The 22,537-nt window shown below is 34.8% G+C and overlaps 1 long non-coding RNA gene across 1 annotated transcript; it reads right to left on the bottom strand.

Annotated features, from left to right (window-relative positions):
• Positions 1–5,814: 5,814 nt before the first annotated feature.
• Positions 5,815–7,239, bottom strand: LOC135301259 (uncharacterized). Its single transcript, XR_010362996.1, has 3 exons — positions 7,084–7,239; positions 6,385–6,524; positions 5,815–6,271 (listed from the first exon to the last, which is right to left on the bottom strand). It is a non-coding gene; the product is annotated as an uncharacterized LOC135301259 (long non-coding RNA).
• Positions 7,240–22,537: the final 15,298 nt, after the last annotated feature.

Raw genomic sequence — 22,537 nt, 5'->3', positions numbered from 1 at the left:
CACAGAAAGGGTCAGGTTGGAAGGGACCACAGTGGGTTGTCTGGTCTAACAGCCCTACTCAAGTAGGGTCATATCAGAGCACATTGCACAGGATGGCATTCACACAGTTCTTGAATATTTCCAGTAAGAGAGACTCCATAACTTCTCTGGGCAGCCTGTTCCATTGCAGAGAAGAGAAGTTTTTCCTCATGTTCACATGGACTTTCCTGTGCATCAGTTTCTGCCCATTTCCTCTTGTCCTTTTGCTGGGCACCACTGAGCAGAGCCTGGCTGCATCCTCTTGACAGGCTCCCTTCAGATGTTTGTAGACATTGATGTGGTCCCTCATCACTCCTCCTTAAAAAAAGTCTTCCCAAAATACAAATTTGGTAAAGCTTATCCCTCTACCCTGGCAGAACTCAACTCTTAATAGAGTTATCAATCTATTAATTGATTCTTAGTGAAGAAAAAAAATACACATAAGTAGAGAGCACCAGAAGAAAATTGTCATTAAATACTCCAAAATTTTATAGCAGCATGACATCTAAAAAAAAAAATGAAGCCGAAGAAAAGGCAAAAAAGTGAAAGGACCAAGGTGAATGAGAAATTTTTAATTGAGAATAAGTTCTGCAAAGTGTAAAGTACACAATTAGAAAATTTAGTTGTGATTAAGTAATTCTATGTGTAACAGTAGAAGCTTACAAAAAATTAACACTGTATGGCTGTGGAATAGAATAACACCTTTGAAAATGTCTCATTAGATGTAAACATTTTCCTTGAGCTGGAAGGATATCTGCCTGCTAATTTTTTTATAAGACTTAGCAAAAAAAAAGTACATGTAGAGCTTGTGTCTCTCATTCTGTTGTATCTTTGGCTTTTTAAAGTTATTGCTGTCCTGAAGGCTGGGGAGGATACTTACAGGAGACATTTCTGAAACAGATAGACTTAAAATTAAAAACACAGATTTTTTTGCAATGAAGTTGCACAAATAATACCTTAATTTTTCTTTTATTATTTGCTGAAGTTTTGCTAATCCATCATTATCCCCAAATAAAACTAAAAGAATATATTGCAATAGTTATGTGAATTGCAGCACCAAAAAACACTTTCTCTGATTTCCTTTCATTTGGAGGTAATAGCTGAAAGAGAAAGGGGAGGAAGAGAAAGCAAGAGCGAAACTCAGGTTCTTGGAAAGAACTGAAAGTCCTCATGGTGTAACAAGGGCTAAGCTTACATTCAGTATGTATCATTTATATTTTGTCTGGTTGTGGTAGGCGCTGTTTTTCCCAGAGACAATCCTAATAGTGGCTATGGAAAAAGAAGTTTTGTCTCTGAAACAGTCATGTATTGCATTGCAATGCATGCTTCCAGGGAACCTCTGTCATAATTTACCTTTCACATGTCTATAGTCAAGTGATTCATGTCCTTGGTTTTGTTGGTCATGGAGGATTGTTCTTTTCAGTAAACATTTAATAATGGCTGTTAGTACTCAGGCATTTTTATTCCCTACTGTTCAGCAACCAAAGGAAGAAGTTCTTTCCTATGAGCTATCAGAGAGGACAGTCTCTAGTCTTGGCATGCCTTAATATGCCAGTTTATAAACTGTGGTAGTTCAGCAGGTGTTTTGTGAGTCAAGCTTGCAACAAGGTGCTTCTAACAGCTAAAACAGGATACCTAACTCAGGTTTGGCTAAGTCCAGTCAACAGTCTTGCATTATAATGCTTTTTTTGGTTTTGAACATTTTTATTTTTGAACATTTACTTCTAAAATTAGTGTGAAACCCTTCCCTCAGCTCCCCTTATTTTTATTTCCAATTTAATTTAATTTCATATCCCTCTGTGTCAGCAAATCCTGGGTCTGCATCATCACTTGCTGTGACTCAGTTTATGTGCACAACTGTGCCAGGGGGATCTGTAACCCTTGGCAAGTGGCTCTGGGACCTTGCAGAGTGTGCCCTGTGGCCACAGGCTTCTTGGCTCTGGATTGTCTCTCTGCCCTCCTCCCTGCTTTTCCCTAGAAGCCTGGTCACAATTACAGTCACACAATTGTCCAGGTTTTTGACACCAGGAAAAAAAATAAACATAGTGAATTTATTATTTTCATAGTCATGAGCACTTTTTGATCCTTAGGGGCATGTAAATGAAGTGTTTCTATCACTACATGTACAGGTGAGAATATGCTGAAAACAAATTTGTATATTGTATTGCAAACACAAAGGCAGAAATTTAGTATTAGTTTCCTTTAAGTAAAATTCCTGTAAGTATTGATTTGTACCACATAAATTTCCCAAATTTAATTTTATATTTATAGTTTGGACTAAAACCAGTGGCTTACATGAGATAGCTGTGTAGCATGAACCTTAGATAAACTATAATTAAAAAAAATAACTTCTTTAGTGTGCTTTAATAGTGTGGTGTTAAAAATAATATCTTATGGACAGTGTTATGACTATCGTGCAATGGTTTTATTCATTAAGTTTTGTCATTAAACAGAAACTGTAACTCTCATCCTACATACAAGCTCAGTTTGGGATTTTCAGAGAATTGGGTAAGGAAAAAATATTCAGACATGATATCAGATAAAAAAAACATTTTAAGTTAGGGAGGGGTCAGTAACACCAGATAAGAGACTACTTCCATGGAAAATATTTAAGTTCCACTTGTACCAAGTCTCAGAGCTTAACAGGAAGAACAGACTCAAATAGATTTACCTTGCAGATTCCAAAGTCTCTAACTCACTCTTTAATTATAGATTCTTTCAGTAGTGTTTCTTAGTTTTGCAATTTATAAATTTGATAGTAACCAAAGTCTTAACCTATACACATGCAATGGAAACAAAATTTTAGTGTGACAAAGCTGAAAAAGTTTAGACATCTGGCCTTCAAATAATACATTATTTTAACACATAGGTTTTTTTCAAATTTCTAACACTTCAAAATATTAAAAGAACTGCAAAAAATGGTCACTTTTTGATAAAAAAATATTAGCTAAATAATATTTTTTAACTTTTTAAGTCACAAACAAATTGAGAAATTAAAAATGAAGGCTTCAAAATAAAGACTTGTTATATTTATAATAGTTTTTCTCAGGAATTATCTGTTCTTAATGTTCCCTAGAGAGAGCAATAATCAATTCTAAAAAACAAAATGTCCAGTGAGCCTGCATGTAGGTGTATTAATGTAATTCATACCCAAGAAAGTAAGGAATTGCAAATCAAAGCATTTTTTTCCAATAGACTTTCTGACATTCTCAGTTCCTCACTTGGAATCTTTGAGGAGAAACCTGGAATGAAACTCAATTTAAAACATAAATTTAAATAATGTATTATTGAGATGAACTGCCAATTTTGGCCCAAATTGGGGTCTGGAAAAAAGGTCACTCACCTCTCACTGTGACAGTTTGCATGAGGATTTCAATGTATTTTGAAGGCTGTTGAGTCTAACTGGAGAAATTCTCTTGAACAGACACAAAAGTACTTTTCTAGGTGTAAGTGGAGAACTGAAAACTTAAGAGTATATACAATTGTGATTTTTATCAGTCTTGGTACTTTGATTTCCCAAAAGCCACAGCATTTAGTTTACTTCATGACTGAAACATCTCACAATGCCAGACAGATGAGAGTTTTATTTCTCAGCATGGGTGAAAGCAGTTAGTTATGGTTCTGTGTGATGTTTCTTAGATGGATCACAGTATCATGAAACATAACTTTCATGACTTGCAGCTCTGCTATCATGATGGCTCATACATTATTATCTCTCTTGGTTGTGTGGTCCTGGAGTCACTTTATGTCCAGGAGTACTTAATTAATAAGTTATATATAATATGTGTTTTGGGGGTATTGTCTTATCCCACAGAGCAGGATACTGCACTAACAAATTGTTACACAACAGTCATATCTTAAACCAAAAGTTTTTGTGTACCTGTGCACTTGAACTCACAAGTATGATAATGACCTTGTCCCACCTTCACAGACTGAATCACTGCATTGTTATTGAACATCACTGAGAGGACTAATTTAAAAGCCACAAACTTATCATTGGTTTCCCTATATCCTTTTGTTAGAGAGTATTAATGAATGACTTTTCTGATTTTCAGGTCATAGTTTATTTATGAGAACAATTGATTTAGCAATACATAGAAGCATCAAACTTTAAATAGATTACACAGTTCATGCTTCATAAATCATTGGTCACACATTCTTAACTTTCACAGAAAGCCCAACTCTGTATTTTCCTCTTACAACAGTGGATGACCCTTTCATAATTACATTAAAACTCAATTAGTTTTTGTAGATTAACTATAGACAGATTTTAAATGTGAAATTGTATTTACAAAGTCTTTTCCTAAAGACTCGAAATGAAGCGTATCAGCAGCATTTCACACTAAGAAACACTACTATTTTTACAGCAGTATTGCTTTCATAACAGTACCATGTATTCTGTAAAGTGTTTGTATACTTCACATTTTAACTGTTGTGGATGTTGTAGTGAAAGTGATATGTTATATATTTATTCACACTTCATTTTGGAGCTGACAATTGTAGCATATACTTCCCTTCTCATACTTTACCAATTACCTTAACCCTGACCTTCATGAATGTAATTTACTGCATTAATGAGAAGTAGCTGTCTCTGGGAAGAGCCTGAGCTGAGTAAACACTGTCAGCTGTGTCAAATGGTGGTGATAAACAGATTTCACTCTTTATTTATGGCTGCTAGTGCTGATAGAGGAATTCAAACTTATTCAAATATCTGTTTATTTGTAAGCCAAGGATTACTGTGAAGTCCTGAAGACCATGCATTCTAAAAATAGTTTGGGGTTATATGGTTTCAGAGTTGCATGAATTTTGTGTTCTGGAAGTCTGCAGCTGTTATGCTGCCATTTCTGGTTTGAATGGGAAACAACAAACTTGGAAGCATGCATTTGAGCTTGACAAGCATCTGAAGTGATACTTCATTCAGAAATTAAAATTAGTCAATTAGTCGACACTCAAAATATCTGCACCAAACTTTGTTCCCAAAATTATAATTGAAAACTTAAAGTGTTTATAACTCCTCACAGAACAGAAATTCTGATACTTTTCCCCATTTATAGGCATTTAAATGTTGAGAAGAATAGCCTGTGAAGGAAAAGGAGACGTTGCCAGTGATGATCCCCTAGGAGTTCTCCATTCTTCTTTAGGCTTTCAAGAACCTATAAACCTCAGTGGTAGTAAGCTACCACCAAACATACATATAACCTGTGTGAGAACCAGAGAGATCAGACCAGAAAAAAAGAAGGTACTTTACAGAGTGGCTAGTGAATTTAATGAATGTGATGTGTATGTAGAGTACAGTAGATGCTTTAAAAATTGACAAATTCACAACATTATTAAATGCATAGTGCAAAGAATCTAACATCAGGGATGTAATATCTAACATCCTTTTTGTTCAGCTTGGTGGTGTCTGCATCCAACACTACTTGCAGAAAAATAACTGAGAACTTAGATACTGTTTTCTGACATGGATGCAGAAAGTTTTTTTATGTAATACTTATTTATTCATGTTACTTCATGCTGGGCGATTTTCAAAAGTTCAACTCCAGAAGAAGTCTATATAAGAATTTCCTTGTGGTCCTTTGATAGTAAAGTTTCTAGCCAGCATAGGCTCAAGTCTGCTCAAGTAATTTGAAATTCTCCTACTCATCAGGAATTATACAGAAAGGTTAAATTTCTAATGAGCAAAACAGGCAATGTCAAGTTTGGACAGCATGTGAAATATTGGAGCAGCACTTTCATGCATGTTCTTATGCAAAGTTTCCAGGAAAACACTGACTAAAAAGAAGGTATTCTGGGAAATCAACAAAAAATGGTTGGATAATGTGTCTCAAATTTGGCTATATCCAGCCTGACTAAACATCTTGAATATTTTTGTTAATTCTTTTTAAATTACCTGGAGAAAATATTTAAGGGAAACAGCAATTTCAGATTATAAATTGAGTGGTTTTTCATTTGTTTTCCTATTCCCCCTACTTGATTAAACTTCAACTTTAGAACTGCCCTATTGCTCTTCTAATTAGGATGCAGATGCACAGTTTCAGTGGAAAAGTTGGAAGTTTCTCCCAGACAGGCTGCTTTAGTGATTGAATCACCTCTTCTTGAAAAGTGGGAGGTGTGACTTTGACCTCCTTTAGTCCAAAATGGGAATAGACTTGAGGCATTTTTGATTTCTTTGATGTTCTGTGGTGGGTCATAGAAAGATGATCAACAACTCCATCTCAACATCTATTGAAACTGGCATTGTCTTAAAAAGTACCTAAAATATGAAATGTTGAGATTTCTGAAGATGGCAGAAATACTTATGCACACAGAAGTTCAGATTTGTTTTGGTGCTGAGTGTTTCCACTGACAATCTCTTTGTGTTCTTACCTGTGTGACTGGAACTCTGATACACCTCTGGGAATCCTTCCACTTCCTGTTGTCTGCATGTATTAGGAGGCTTATGCAGCCTCTCTGGGGTTGTATTAATGGTGGAAGGGTAGCTGAATGATGCTTGAAATGAGGATTATCTTTAAAAATCAGATTTTAAAATAATTTTTTTGATATCATTATTTAGTTATCATCAGTTAGTTAATATTTAGGGTATCTGCCTTTAGATATAAAGCTTTCACTGTAGCCAGTGGTGGTACTGTAGCTGAAATTCTTATGACTCACAATGATTGAAACTCTTGGGGGTTGTCTCTTTAGCTTGTATGTCTAAAGAAGGTATACTAACAGTCAAACCTCTTGACAATATTTTAAACAACTGTATAATTATTGTTAGCTTTGGCTCTAATTATTTCCCTCTGTTAAGCTTCTGAAATATCTAGACTTGGTTACTTAACGAATCTAAAGCAGCAGGCAGACAGCTTTTCATCTATTGTTAAATTTCCGGGGCTTACTAGTGCTAATTATTTTGAAATGGATTCCTAGGATATTATGCATTATTTCAATGAATAATGCAGGACTGGCAATTTATTGGCAGAACATTCACAGGAGTGCCATAAATCTAGAAATAACATAAAAGCAGAGTGGATACATATTTTAAAAGCACAGCTTGGGGAATCACATTTGGGCAATGCTACAAACCTTCTCATGAGGGCGCATATTTTTAAATATAATCAAATCAAGAGATTGTCAGTGAGAGACTGGAGTTTATTCTACATATTATTATGACAGCTAAGAGACAGTTATTGAAATTGAATATTATATACTAGATCCTGTGCAAACTCCTGAGGTAGAAAGAGAGAATCTGTTCTGTCAAGGACTTGCAATCCAAATGTAATCCCACGTGCATCACCTGCATACAGTCACACACAGGTGAGAAGTAACAAGAAGACATTCACAGCTGAGGTCATAGCCTGTGTTTTCCAGGCAGCAGCGGCAGCAGCAGCAGCAGCAGCAGCAGCAGCAGCAGCAGCAGCCCATGTTTTTTGTAAGCATGTCTTCAAAAGAAAGAGTGAAAAAAATGGTAACAGCTGATGAGATAGCTCTGCAGTTGTTCAAAGTGAGCCCTTTCCAAGCTTGAAGAGCAATTATAGAACTAAACAGAGAGATCCCCTACTAAATACAGATAGAGGGAGTAAAACCAGAAAAATATTTTTATTATTTGTTCAGAGTGAAGTATGATTTTGTAAAAGACATTTTAATCTAGGGATTCTGACACATGAAAATACAGCTGGATATGTTTTGGGATTTAAAACAGCATCAGCTATACTTCATAGGAGGTGTGAGAGGCACAGGGATTTGGACAGTTATTTTTAATGTTGCAATACTATTTAAAGACAATTTAAATGATCTAATAGTGGCCACTATTGGAGTGGATAAACCTTTACTATGCTGCAGTATGAGCATTTCTGTTCTCCTTCCATTAGATATGCCTGCAGTGTGGATACAAACCTTTAGGACTGATTCATAACAAGCCTTAGTGTAAGACAAATACTGTAATACAAATAGAAGATATAGATACAAAGGGATGGACTTTTAAAAAAGATTATATAGAACAAATAAAAATGGCAAAATAAAAAAAATAAATCCTTTATTTGTAAAACAAAACAAAAGAATCATGCTAGTTTTAGTTGTAGAAATGTACTGAAAAATTGGGGCAATAAATTGAATATTCTAAGGAAGATAGCCACTACATTCTTTCAAACATTGATTACTATTTTTTATAATTCAGAAATTCAGTTTATGTTCTCAGTACTTTTGAGCACTTGAATTTACCATACAGGTGTAGAAATTATACCACTGCAGTGTATAGCACAAAACATACAGCCTATAGCCTTCCCAAGAATAAAACAGTTAGTGAGGCAGAATATTATCATGGTGAGGTAGTAGCAGTGAATAAATGTGAAAAAAAAAGTTTATTTTTATTTTGATTAAATATTACAGTATTCATGCATGTTTGATTCCAATTTACAGAATACAGATACTTTAAGCTTTAGTACATATGATTTTAATTTGCTGGATTTAATATGCACATGCATACCAATAAGTGGAAAATGATTAAGAAAAGATTTTTTAGAAATTTCTGTTTGTATTTTTATAATTTTCTGTAGGTTCTGCTCTTCTGTAAATAACTTCATTCAAAATGTCCTACACTTCAGAATGGACTGTTAATAATGTATGTTTATATTCAGAATTTTATTTTGTCCTGATCTAATCAGATTTTATGTAGAGATGCATATGCAAAATGGTTATTGGGAAAAGCTAGTATGACCATTTGTCCTAGTGTCTAGCCAGTCTGAGTTTTTTCTGGGGTAATTTTTCTAAATTTTTCAAAAGAAATTTTGAGATTGGTAGACATAAGTCTATCAGATTCAGCAATGCCTTTCAGCTGCTAAAGAAAAGATTTTTTGCAGGTCTGCTTGCATTTGTCTCCAGAAGAAAGATAAGAAAGACTTTTCAGTAAGTATTCTTCCATTCTTAAGATGTCTTAAAGGTTAGATTGTCTAATGATGACTCAGTCACACACTTAGAACTACCTGTTTAATCCCAGTGCTACTTGTACTTCCAAATCAATCCTACTGTTAGTTTCCCTTCCAAATTAATGGCATCCACTCTGAATGAATTACACCACGAAACAAGTTTTGAACACTCTTAATCAATATATACTAATTTTAGTTTTTGCTCTCCTGAATATATGTATAGACAAGACTTCTTTGGCATTTGTGTGTCCATAACTTTCGCTGAAATTCACTTTCATTCTGGTGTTCTTTCTTGGTCTTATGTTTTCTTTCCTGCTAAGTTTCTTTCTAAGCCTGACAGCGTAAAGCCTCTCGGAAGGTTTGCTGTGCTCTGCATCTCCTCATTCAGCACACAGGATACTGCTTCTCACAATCATGATTCTAAGATAGTCATAGTACCCCTCAAAACATTCTGCACCAGCCTTTTAGGAGGTGCCACCTGTTCTAGGCATATGGGTGTACAAAATTCAAATAGAAAATAATTGGCAGGTTAGATTTATATGAGTAATCAAGGAAGTACAGAGCTGGAAGTACAACTTTTCAACCTGACCTGAAAAGCCAAATTTGGTAGCCAGCAACTACAGCACGTCCTCAACCCCAGCAGGTTGAGCCCTTTTTTCCAGCAGCTCTGGGAAATGGAGAACCAGTGGAGCCAAAGCTGTCGGGACTTTCAGTGAAATTCCAACAGGAAAGAAAAGTTTAGGTGGAGCCCCAGCATGGCAAGCCTGACAAAGAACCTGGGACTTGAGGGAGCAGGACAGGCTGCCACACAGATTCTTAGTTTCTCAGCATCCTAGGTTTACAGAGACAGAGCACCCCAGTATTCCAGAGAGAACACATTGCCTTTCCAGCTCCTCAGGTCCCCAGACACCTGCAGACAGGTTGCCAAGACACCACTCCTCTATTCTCAGAAGCTCACAGGATGATGAGACTAAAGAAGATAGACTTTCTGCTTCTTTGAAAGCCAACATTACAAGTTGTCTAAGAAATATGGCTTGGACTTTCATTGCTAGGTCAGACCTAATTGTCACTCTTTTTATTAAAAAATTCTTTTCTGAGCCCTTTCTTTGCCAAAGATCTGGTTTTAGCCCAGAAGAAGTTTCTTTCCTGTGGAATATTATGAAAAGGGAGATATAGTAGAAACAGTCCCATAAACTCTTGAACTGCCAAGTCTGTTTCCTTGATAAAAGTTAAGAATTGAGGTTTTGCTTCTAATCAAAATAATAAAAACATCAAACATGTAAAATTTTCCAGATAGTTCAAGGTAGTTCTAGTAGCAGATAGATGATGTGAATCACCAAAAATGTAACACAGTAAATTACACACTGCTAATCACAAAAATATGAGGACTACAGCACTTCACACCCCATAAGTTCTTCTATTTATATAAAATCCATGACAGTTCTATGGCCCAAAAAATATAGAGGTAAAAATGAGCTACTCTCCTGAGCTGGCATCTGAATGAACATTGTTCTAGTAGTAGCAAAGAAAAATAAATGATCAGTAACCACAGATATGAACATTTTACAGTCTGGAGGGTTAGCAATTCAAAGGGGAATAGGGTGAAAATGAGTAAGGAAAAAACTGGTTTACTTAAAATATTGCTGCAGTTGTACAGTATTTCATACAGCTTTAAATGACATTGAAAAAGCATATATATCTGCCAGCAGATAGGGAAATGCATGGTAAAAACTGTCTAGTTCCCTGAGATACTGTAAAGGACTCTAATTTGCACAGGACAAATGCTGAGTATTTGAAATTCCATGAGGCACCATTCAATGGGAATTACTAATATTTTCTCTTAAAGTCTCCCAGTCACTATTTGACTTGTGAGCCTGTCAAAATCAGTAAAGAGAATTACACTTTAACATGACAATGACCCATTTATATTCCTCCTATTAGCATTCTACAAAGTGATTTTTTTAAATAGGCATTCAATGATAGGACCAAGTCTCCTATGAACTTCATCTAACAATAGAATTGTTCTGTATGAAACTAGTGTAAATTTTGGCCGAGGCAGAAGAAAATTTGTAACCATAGCTGGAAGAGTCTTATTAACATTGTTTTTCTTCTGCTAGTTCTTGGAATATTTTTCCTTTAATTTCTGGAACATATCTGTATATGTAAAGTTTTTTTCTTCCATTTAAATTGAAACAAAATTGTTAGTTCATAGATCCTATGAAAAGCAGTTCAGAGAAAATTGTTTCTATATATTACTCCAGTTTACACCTCTTTCCCAAGTTTTTCTTCAATTAAAAAAAAAAATAAACCAAAACAAAAACCCAAGTGTTATAATGGAAATGTCCTGAGAGGCATTTGTTATCATTTTCTTTCTCACAAATGAATTGGTCTGGTGTATTTCTTTTAAATTTGTATTTCTACTAATTCTGAGATACTGTAGCCAGAAATGATGCTGCTCTACATTTGCCTTAATTTTGCAAAGGCACAAACATAAATATACAAATCCAGATGCAACAAGGATAAAGTCCGTCTTTCTAAGACAATAATTTTTTCCCTCCCAGTTGCCAGAGAAATTGCTACTTGTATGCAAGTATTTGCAGAAATGAGTAATGTCACAATGCAGAGTTGATATTTTGGGCAGGACTGACACACGAGGCATGTTTCAATGTATGATAAGAAATATATCACCGTTATTAGCTAATTTTTGTTACCAAACACTGCATGATAGTTTATAATAATATGGTATTAGGAAATGTTTATATTTTTGTCATTTAGATCTATAATGAGTCATACTCAGTGGAATGGCATAATTTCCCTCATTATACAGTTATTGAAGAAAATGTATGTCTCTTTTTGTTGCTGGAATTAAGGCTCTGATGTCACATTCATTGAAACTGATGTTAAAAGTCTTGGTTATTCAGAGATGGAAGGATAAGCCCTCAGTGGGGTTGTCTAAGTAGCTTATGGAAGCATATGATTCTACATTTAAATGTTTTTTATGTATTTTTTCTTTCATTATTCTTTGTACTGTGAATTTTTGATTTGATAATTTCAAACAGAATAAGGGGGGGTAAAAATGCCACAAGTAATATCTGATTTCTCCTCAGCATCTCCTTGCCACTTTTTACTGCAAATCCAAAATGCAACTTTTTTTAAGTTCATACAAAAAATTCCAACTCCCTTTCCCAGCTGAGAGAGGAGAGAAAATAAGGTGGAAAAGAGCTCACAGGCTGAAATATGGCAGTTTACTGTGAAACTTTGCACTTACATAGGCAAAGAGAAAAAAAATGTTTATTCTCTACTTCCCATCAGTGGGTGGTGTCCATCCACTTCCCCAGCAGCAGGGTTTCAGGACATGGAGCAGCCCTTCCAGAAGGCAAACACTGCAGATAACAAACATTCCTCCTCCCTCCCTCAGCTGTTATACCTGAGCTGTCACAGGGTGTGGAATGGCCCTTGAGGTCATTTGGCTCTGCCCCCTCCCAGGACCTTTCCCACCCCAGTCCCCTGGGATGTTGGGAGGCAGCGCTGGTGCTGTGCCAGCCCTGCCCAGCAGCAGCCAAAGCTCTGGAGGGTTTCAGCTCCTTTGCAGCTACCAGGGCAAGCACAGCACTGTGAGGGCTGCTGGGGGAAAATGAGCTTCAGCTCAGCCAGACCCAATAGAGAGGTATCAGCTCATGTTAGTGTTAAGAGAAGCTGTAAACTTACTGTCTTTGTAGGAATAAATCCTTGAGTTCTTTCAAATGAATGTGTACAAGCTGACCTTTTTAATCTTTTACTATGGGATATACAATATACTCAGGTAATGAAAATTCCGAAAAATCTCTTGGAAGTGCAGAAAAGAATGAATAACTTCTGAAGATTAAATTAACAATACAGTGCAAAAATAATGGAGTTCCTCTGGTGTAAACAAGTGCATCCCTCTGAACATATCAGACTATTTTCATTAAATATTACAACTATTTTTCCCAACAGGAAGCTTGAATACATGTACAAACATATATGCAATGCATGTGCACAGATTCACTCCAGCTCTCATATACAATACCAAATGTAATGTAGGCAGCAATTTTACTTGGTCTCAAATTTCTTTGCCTATTTACTTCACATCAAAAGCCTCAGTGCTGTGCTTCTATGTGAAGCAAGAGGGTGTGATTCATACCTTGCTTTTCATCTGTCTCAGGTAATTCAGGTTTCTCTGTCTTATCTGCTCAGCAATGTGGAAAAAAGCACCAGTCTTTATGTGTGCATTCTCGAATGAATACATTTCAGGAACATGATAAATTTTTATTTTATTTTAATTTTTAATATTGAGAAGTCTGAATTTCATTAATTTAATGAAAAGTACTTCCGTAATAGACACATGAAATAACTGTGCTCATATAGACTTTAAATAAAACTCCTGTGTGCTGCTCTGATACTAGTAATTCTGTCAGATCTCCACAAGTTCCAAATTTTAGATGTGGACTAAGTTCTTTTGAAATATTTATCATCATGAAAGAGAATTTTAAAGAAAATGTTAGAGGAAGAAGTGTTTAGAAACTGGAATATCAAAGTTCTTGTTCTTCCTTGGTCAGAAATAGGGAAATAAGCTGCATTTTCTTGCTTCTTTTGGATTTATATTTGTAACAGAAAGGATAGACTTGGGGAACTCTACTTATCTGCAAAGCAACTTGGCTAAAAGTGCCTCTGGGTCAATATATGAACCTCATTACTTTGACAGGAGAGACAGATTTCCCTGCCATTCAGTCAAGTTGCAGTAACTTGGTTTTCTCAAGGTAGTGAGTAAATATGTAGATTGTTATCATGGCTCTGCTGATGCTGACTTGTTTAATGGAAGTAAGTTGATTGAAAAGAGAAGCTGTGTGCAGTTCATTGCTTTCTCCCTTCCTTTCCCCCCACCCCCCCTATTTTTTAATTTCATGTTTCTTTCTTGTTTCTGTGTAGTCATTTGATTAAACCTTTTTGATCGATATTCAAAGACATAATTTGTAAAGTGGATTTATTTTCTGTTGTCTGCATGCTTCCCATGAGCTTTCATGAAACAACTCCATTACTTCTTTGCGATTCTTTTACATTCATAAGAAGACTAAAATCAGAATACTATCAAATTTTCAGGAAATAAATGAAATCTCTGTCAATATTTCAACATATACATGTGTATTATTCTATTTTTCAGTTTTAAATTTTTGTTTTTCCTAAGGTTAAAGCAAAAAACCCCCGGTTTTTACCATTGCATGCTAGTTTAGAATTTTGCCTTTGAACAATGTATAAGATGTAGAAAACTGCTAGTAAATATTTTAATAGTGTTGTGATCATTGGAAAGGCTACTTGCTGACACTCATGGTTTACGGTCACTTATGAAGCTTAGTATGTACTCAGGGCAGCAGTGGAAATGTAGTTGAAAATATCCATTGCACATCTGGTAATAATTTTTTTCACTGTCTCTAAATTGTATGTGAATTTAATATGATAAATGGTTCCCTTCTCTTTATAATTAAACTTGTAAAGAATTATGAAGAATTGTGACTGGATATTTATATTTGTCTGTTAAGATACTGAACAGCTTAGGGAATACCATTGCCTTCAATGGGTGTTACAGGGCAAGTAAGCTTGAAGTGGTCAAGTATCTCTATCCAATAGAGAGCCTTCAGCAAATAAGATTTTCTTCTGATGAGCTCTAATTTTTCACTTTTTTGTTCAAGTACCTTTCTACTTCCAATAGTACCTTTGCAGTCCTGGAAAGACGAGTTAGCCTAGAGACCACTGCTGTAACTATTGCCACCAATAGTCAACACAGAAATTTCAGTGGCATGAGGCTATGTTTTTTGACAGAGTTCAGTGTTCCACCTCCAAATTATATCCTTGTGTATTAAAAATGCTCAGTGATTCCTCATATATGGAACACATGCATGTCTTTGTCCTGCGACAGTGGCAAGAACAGGTAGGAATAGGTATTTCAAGTCTTTTTATGTAAAGATGGAAATGAAAGATTTGCTTACAATTATATAAAGACTTTAACTGTTTTACAGTTGGTAAAACTGATTATAAATGGGTGGTGCTTTTGAGTAAAAGCTAAAATATTATGAAAGTCAAGGCTGAGCCAGTGAGCTGTAAAAGAGGAAAAATTGATAAGAAACATGTAGTTTTGTGAATAGATTTCAAATGGGAGAAAGCTTAAAGTTGATATATAGATTAAAATGCATATCTTATCAAAGAAGCAGGATAATAATCATGGCCAGAGTTACCATTAGTAGAAGGAAAGATTGATTTATTTGTCCAACATGGTAAAATGCAGTCTGAAAAAAAAATACCATAAGCCTGCATAGGTGGAAGTAATTTTACATAGCTGGGTACCTTTAGTAATCACCAGAACAAGAACACCCCTTATAAAAGAAATGAATCCTGCTTATCTCAAGCATCTATTTTATGATGGTCTGAACAATGCTGTGGAGGTATTCCTCTCTCTCTGCTGAAGACAGAAGTATCCTCCATGACTGGATCACAAAATACAGAAGGATTAGGTGTGAAAATAAAGTCAAATTGTAATCACTCAAGTGCTTGCTTCCCTTTAAAAATTATCCACTTTTCCGAAAGTTCTAGTGCTCTGTTTCCCTGCTGAAGCACAATAAGGAAATACAGCTTTCCTGCACATTCATAAATTGAGTGCAGATACTAAATATAGAATCTGATACCTGAAGGATCCTTAGAGTTATTTATGGTAAAAGACAAAGACTGGTTTCCTACTTATACTTATGGACAGGGTAATAAATTTCAAATATCTATCCAAAGAAGATTATGCAGTTGTTGCTACTGCAGCTGTAGAGGTGTTTAACAGCTGATCTTATATGGTATCTCTGAGCAAGAGAAAATTTATCAGGAAAAAACATTCAAGTGAGATATGAAACTATGATTTAGAAATTAGTTATCAGTTCAGGAAACAACACAGGTTTCAATTAGTTATAAATTCGAATTCCAGCCCATCAATCTGTTTGCCTTGAAGTTCAATACACACACTACTGTGTTCTAAATGGGCTACAATTTCTGTCAAAACAGGGATTGTACTCTATATCCATATGCACAGTTTCAAAAAGGATTTTCTTGGATAGGTTTGTTTTGATGACTGCAGTTTAGGGGGTACTATGGGTAGGCAGTTGAAAATCATCTTAAAGTAAAATAAAATCACTTCTTGAACATCAAATTCTCTCTTAAAGCAGGAATATCTTCTGCTCTGCATGGTGCAGTTTGATCAAAAAAGGAGAAAGTAATAATATTCCAAAGAACTGAAAACCATCAGAGAAATGTGAACAGAGTCAGTAGTGTCATCCTAACTATTCTGTTCATTCAAATACACTTTTTAGTCCATTTTATAGAGGTTATTGCTATGCTGGTGAAAGGATACGTGTCTTTGAAGGAAGGGCCATGCTTAAAAATAGCATTTAAAATTGTGTTCTTTTGTCAGTCACTATGTACAGCTAAAGATATTTTTTGTCTATAATGAACTCTGGCAAAAACTCTTTCAGTCAGCAGGTTGCCCACTGGCCCTTTCCAATAGGTAACCAGATGTTCTGCAGTCACCAAGAAATATTTCTTCTCGTCTTTAAAACAATTTCCACAGATATTTTGCAAAAGTACAATCCTTCTCTGAATGGCCACATCTGTCCATCAGCAAAGGGACTTTTTGAAATGCCATTTTGTCTAGTTGTTACACATGCTTTCTGTCTGATCTTAAAAATCCTGGTTGTACTCTTGGTGCTATGGTTTTGTCAAGTCTCGAAGCTGGACTGCAGCTGGGTGTAAAGGACAGGTTGTCACTGCTTGGTTGGAATTTCATAGTCCGATATTCTTTCCTACAAGTCAGTATAAACAGAAGTCCCTGACTGGAGACAGATGTTAGATGATACTGGAGCTTGCCCTTCCCTCCAGGTAAGAAATATTACAGATAGAGAGCAGTGTGTTGATCAGAGATCTGTGGAGGTGTGGGCTGTGTTCCTGCACATGCTGCATGACTTCAGGCTGGACACTATACTTCCATTGGGTTTCTGTAACATAGAAGTGTATAGGTATGATCCATAGATTGGATATCTTCTAGGAGAAAGTCCTACATAAAATAAAGCTACTGCTATAAAAAAACTAAAATTCTGAAATCTGACCATGTACATTTTCATTACATTTTTCAAGAAATGCTGAACATCCTAGGAAATTTTCTAGTCTTCTGATTACTTCTGCCTTTCAGAATTTTCCCTTCAGTTTAATTTAAGTATTTTCATATTTCAACATGCTGTTCAGTATTGTACTGTTCAGTACTCCAAGCAGCTGCTGTTTTCATCTCTAAAGGTGGTATTATTTCAGTGGCCTGATCTAATTCACACATGAGCTGTAAGACTTAAGAGTACCTTAATGTCCTTCTCAAGAATGAAAGATAATGCAAGGGGTCTGTCCAGGATGTTATTATGGGTATGTTCCCTCCTATTTTCTCCTATATTAAGTACATGTCCTTTAAATTAATTTTTTTCCCCTACAAAGTATTTTAACTGATATTTAACAAACTCAAGCCAAATAATAGTAATAACCTCTCCCCTCTCCACTGAAAGCTAGCCTTATTACACAGATATTAAGTAGATGTTACGTTTCCATATAATTTATTTACAGATATTTCCTCTGTTGTATGTACACATTTAATCTCATTTGCCATGAGTATATCCATTAATCTTATTTTACAGTTGCAATTACATAGCTTCCTTACATGTTTCTTGTGAGAGAATGTTAAGTCCTTTGCAAAGCAGGCATTCAGCTCTGCTTTTGATCTTTCAGGAGCAGTTTTCTGTGTGCAGTATGCATCAGTGTTCCATCATTCATACTGTGACAACCACGTTTACTGTACTCTGACAGTGATGGCTGTCCTCAAATATGAATTTAAAATTTCAGTAACACAGTCACATAAAAGCAATGATACTCTAATATCAAGGCTCCTCTTCAGGAAAGTTCTGCTGAAGGACAAGCCTGTGCATAAGATTCTGGCTATGGTACCTGTGCTGATAGCTAAGGTCATTAGCTAATGTCCTTTCTGTATTATATATGCACTGTCATTACTGTATAGATTGCAATAAAACACAGACTGGCTCGACACATTCCAAATGAGGTAGAGGACAGCATCTTGGTCCCAGAGAAATTAATCACAGAATTTCTAGGGAGTTTCAAAGCAGAATCAAAAACACAAGAGTGTTTCTATACAGGTGTTGCAGCTGTGAACAGTTCCATCATTTTGGTTACCTACAGCCTGCTATTTTCCTCTTTATGTTTTCAAACGAATGCTTCAGTATACAATTATCAGCTATGTGCAGAAAGAATTACAATTATTTCTAAAATATATTTCAGTGCAATACATGATTGGTGCTGTGCAAACTGCAAACTTGATTCTTGGTGCTGTACAAACACAGAATGGGGTCCATTATACCCACTGCTAAGTGTTTACATGGCCAAGTTTATTTTGTAGAGGAGACTTCATTCTGCAGCTTACAGTCTCTCAGGCACTGTTCAATTAATCAGTAAGGTTATATCTCTGCTTTATTACCAATGAAAGAATAGTTTGAATTTTCTTTTAAAAAACCAGAAAGAAATCACCAGGATTTACTCTGGGGTAATATTACATGCAACTAAATGCTGTATTTTACCCAAGCAGACAAAATCTGTAAGCCTAAGAGCTTGGGGGTCCAAGTAAGGGATCCTGATTATTATTTCTGAAGACCAGGAAAGTTTGTCAGTTTTGAAAAGTCTGTTCTGTTGACTGTTGATTAACTCACAGAGTGAGAATTCTTCAAATTACTTTCTGTGGGAACAAGAGCACACAAGAATGATTTTGTTATTCCCTTCTCCAGGTCACAAAACACATATTTTTCTTCCTGCCTCAAAAGCATAGAATGTGCAGTTACATCAAGTCTACAGTATTTTTCAAAATAAATATTTATGATTATTTTTCAAGCAACTTCAAACCCCTATATACCTTATATACTAAGCAATTGAGAACAAAATTTCATCTGTTTAGTTTAGAGTTATAATTCTCTTATGGGTTATTTCTACCCATGCAACCAAATTGTTAAGTTTTGTTCTGGAAAATGAACTAAACTGATCTAGAACTCTTCATTTAAATTGGATGATCTATGTCACTCATAGTCCTAGAAGACATTTGGATAACATATATGCTGAAGATTCAGAAAAATCAGCAATATTTCCTCAATGAAAACATATAAACAGTTATTAGATTTTAATTGCATTCTGAATTTTAAATATAACTTAAACTGTTAACAAAAAAATTGAAAAGAAGGGTTGAAAACATAGGAAAGAAACTTCTTGAGTGGCTTCTCCCAGGGTATTAGAATAAAATATTCAAGTTCTACTTATTAGACTTTGGTGTACTGTTTTGTTATTAAAATTTTAAGAAGTCAGAATATAAATTTACTGACTGTGTAGAAACACAGCTTTTGATCCTAGGTTTGTGGTATGCATCAATTTTGTACTGTACAATGCACAACCAGCAAAAAGCAAAACTGAAAATAAAAATATTAATCTGCTTTGGCATATTAAAGATAGGATAAAAAGTGCATAAATTGAGATGGTCAAAATTATAATCAGTTAATAAAATTATCTTTCAAAATTATATGTATTTTATGTTATTTCTAAGCTCTGTGCTAAACACATAAGTGGAGAAAACTTCATTTTTTATAATCAAGAAGAGGGGATGGGTGCAACCTTTCATATTCATATCTCCACAAATATGGATAGTGAGTTCATTGGTGGCACAAACTGTATTTCATAAAAAAAGAATGGAGATGAATCACATTAATATAGAATATTATTTTCTGATAATGTAAATTCTAGGGATCTACCCACTCTTGGAAAGCCCAAGTGAGGGACTTTGATTTTGCAAAAGTTATTTACTTCATCAATTATACACATTCATTTTAATATAAGAAACACAGTCTTTTCCTTCTGCATGAGTACAAATTAAGAAAATGTTTGGATATATTTTGTGAAGGTCAGGGTAACCCACAGGTACTCCATTCTATTAAGTGAAGAATTAATAAGATTATCTGTAATAAACGAAGCTTAATATCAGCAGAGACACCCATATGTAATAAATCTAAGGCATTGATTGAAGCAAAACTATCAAAAGAACATGTTCAAAGAACTATTAAAGGTTGATCCAACAGCTGGAAACTATGGGAAAATGAATATTTTTCCCTTTTTCCCTTTCTTCATTTTCTTTGTTTTCTTCCTCTTCTTTCTCAGTTTTCTTTATAGGAACAAGAGCAGGTAGAGAAATTAAACAGAAGTCTTCAAGGCTCTGTATTTTAAGCTCTCAGTAAATTTATTTGGATCCTAACTAGTTTTGGATGACAGTTTAAACTCATAAAAATGTAACAATTTTTGTGCAGAGGCAATTGATTAACTGAGACAAACAATCAAATAGTTTCCCATTAGCTCTGATATTTCTACTTTTCCTATAGCTATGTAACCAAACAGAAGCTCCTACTGTTCACATCTTTATCACATTCAATATCTGCCAGATAATAAAAATAATAGTTTTTGTTTTGTTGCTTTTTTTTTCCCCTCTCTGCAGTTATGGAATACTTTGCACTAGAGATTTAGAGAAAAAAAAAGATAAAAAAGATTAAAATCTGTGAAATATAGCAATAGCTCTCTAAATATTCTGTACCTTTCCTTTCTTTTGAATCTTTCAATATCTAGGATTTTTTCTTTCCATGTTCATCATAGAAGTTATGGCGGTGATTTTTTTGTTCCTTTGTTTTTTTTTTTTTTTTTTTTTTTTTTTTTTTTTTTTTTTTAATATTTTAAAGCAATAGTTTCTAACAGAGAGAAATTATTCAGAAAATGAAAATATCTTTCTTCAGGAAAGAGGGAGTTAAGTACTTTGAGGGATTTTTATCCATTACCCATTTCCTCACTTTCCCCCTTAAGCTTTGTACTGCAGGTGTCAATAGCTGAAATTGCACAATGCTTTATCCCTATTATCAGATAATAATTATTAATTAGCAGAATGTGTCCCATGGGTGGAAAAATACAACTTACACCAGAAATTTCCTTTAAATAGAAAGTTCTGATCTTTATGTTTTTCAGATGGGTGAAATTTTATTTGAAGTAGTATCAGGTTCCAAATTTAAATCAATCATCTAGGCTGTCTCTAAATGTGTTATTGGGGAAAAAAATACATAATGAAGCATTACATCTTCTCTCCACCTTAAAAACAGAGAAACCTCTACAACTAATTTCTGCTTTCCTCAGATCTTCCAGACTTTTAGACAGATTAGGAGGTGCAATCAGTCTAATCTTTCATGCAAAACCCTTTTACACTCTCAGGTTAACCTGTAGGTTTTTATCCCAGCTTTTCTTTTTCTTTTAAGTTTCTGAAATTAAAACCAGTTCTTTGGCTTTGTATGGTCTTGTCTCTGTGAACTATTGCCATCTTTCAGTATTGGAGACACTCACCGAAATGCAGAGAATCATTCCAGGACACTTTCACGTTTGTCAGGAGACAGCACTCCCAGAGCCCCAGACTCACAGAAACACTGGATGGCTGAGGCTGCCAGGGAGGTCTGGCTTTTGAATATCCCCATGGACAGAGACCTCACAAGCTCCCTGGAAAGCCTGTGCCAGTCACAGTGCTCAGATGGAGCCTGCTGTGTTTCAGGTTGTGCCCACGGCCTCTGGACCTGCCTCTGAGCACCACTGACAAGAGCCTGTCTCTGCTGACTGCAGATCAGTTTCAGAGTTCTTTGCTCTTCCATCCCTCTACACAAAGTGTGGATGAATTCCTCTCAGCAGTCAAAATGGTTTTTTAATATACTTTATCTATGGTATTTCTGGGGGACTTGTCTCCTTTTAAATGTTAAAGATACAAAGATAATAAAAAAAATTTACTACCATTTACATTCCCAAAAAGACAGTATTGTATTCTTATGTTTTGATGTGAAAAAGGTGTAAATATGAAAGAAATTTGGTCTGATTCTTGTATGGCTTCAGACAGTGTAATCTCAACTATAGTTATAAAATCCATTTTCCAAATACCATATGGATTTTTTATATGCAGGAATTAGCACTCACTTTTATTTTTTAAATATTTTATTTTATTTTATTTTATTTTATTTTATTTTATTTTATTTTATTTTATTTTATTTTATTTTATTTTAATTTTTTATTTGAAAATTAACAGTAATTTTATAGTAAGTAATTTTTCCCTGGTAGCTATTGAAAATTATGTAACCTTAAAATAATATTTATTTTACAGTTTTAATTTCTTCTCTACCCTCTGGATGAAATTCTGAACTTAGTTGCATTAAAAGAGCTTCAAAGCAATCAGTGAATATTTACAGATGTACAAATGTACAAGAATAATTCAGATAGTAAATTTTTCCTCTATTTTTATAGCTGTTAATACAATATATGTATTTTCTTGTATTGTTATTCTGGCACTGGTTGAAATAAAGAGAAATCAGAATAAACAATGTATTAGATGCCTACTGCCACAGAAAGATCTTAATGAGAACATTTATCAGTGGATTTTATTTTTTTGTGGTTTGAAACCATTAATTAAAATG

This window comes from Passer domesticus, chromosome 5 (genome assembly GCF_036417665.1).
Source record: "Passer domesticus isolate bPasDom1 chromosome 5, bPasDom1.hap1, whole genome shotgun sequence".
Taxonomy (NCBI): domain Eukaryota; kingdom Metazoa; phylum Chordata; class Aves; order Passeriformes; family Passeridae; genus Passer; species Passer domesticus.
The sequence above is the reverse complement of the archived record's forward strand: the minus strand, read 5'-3'. Positions and strand labels throughout refer to the sequence as shown.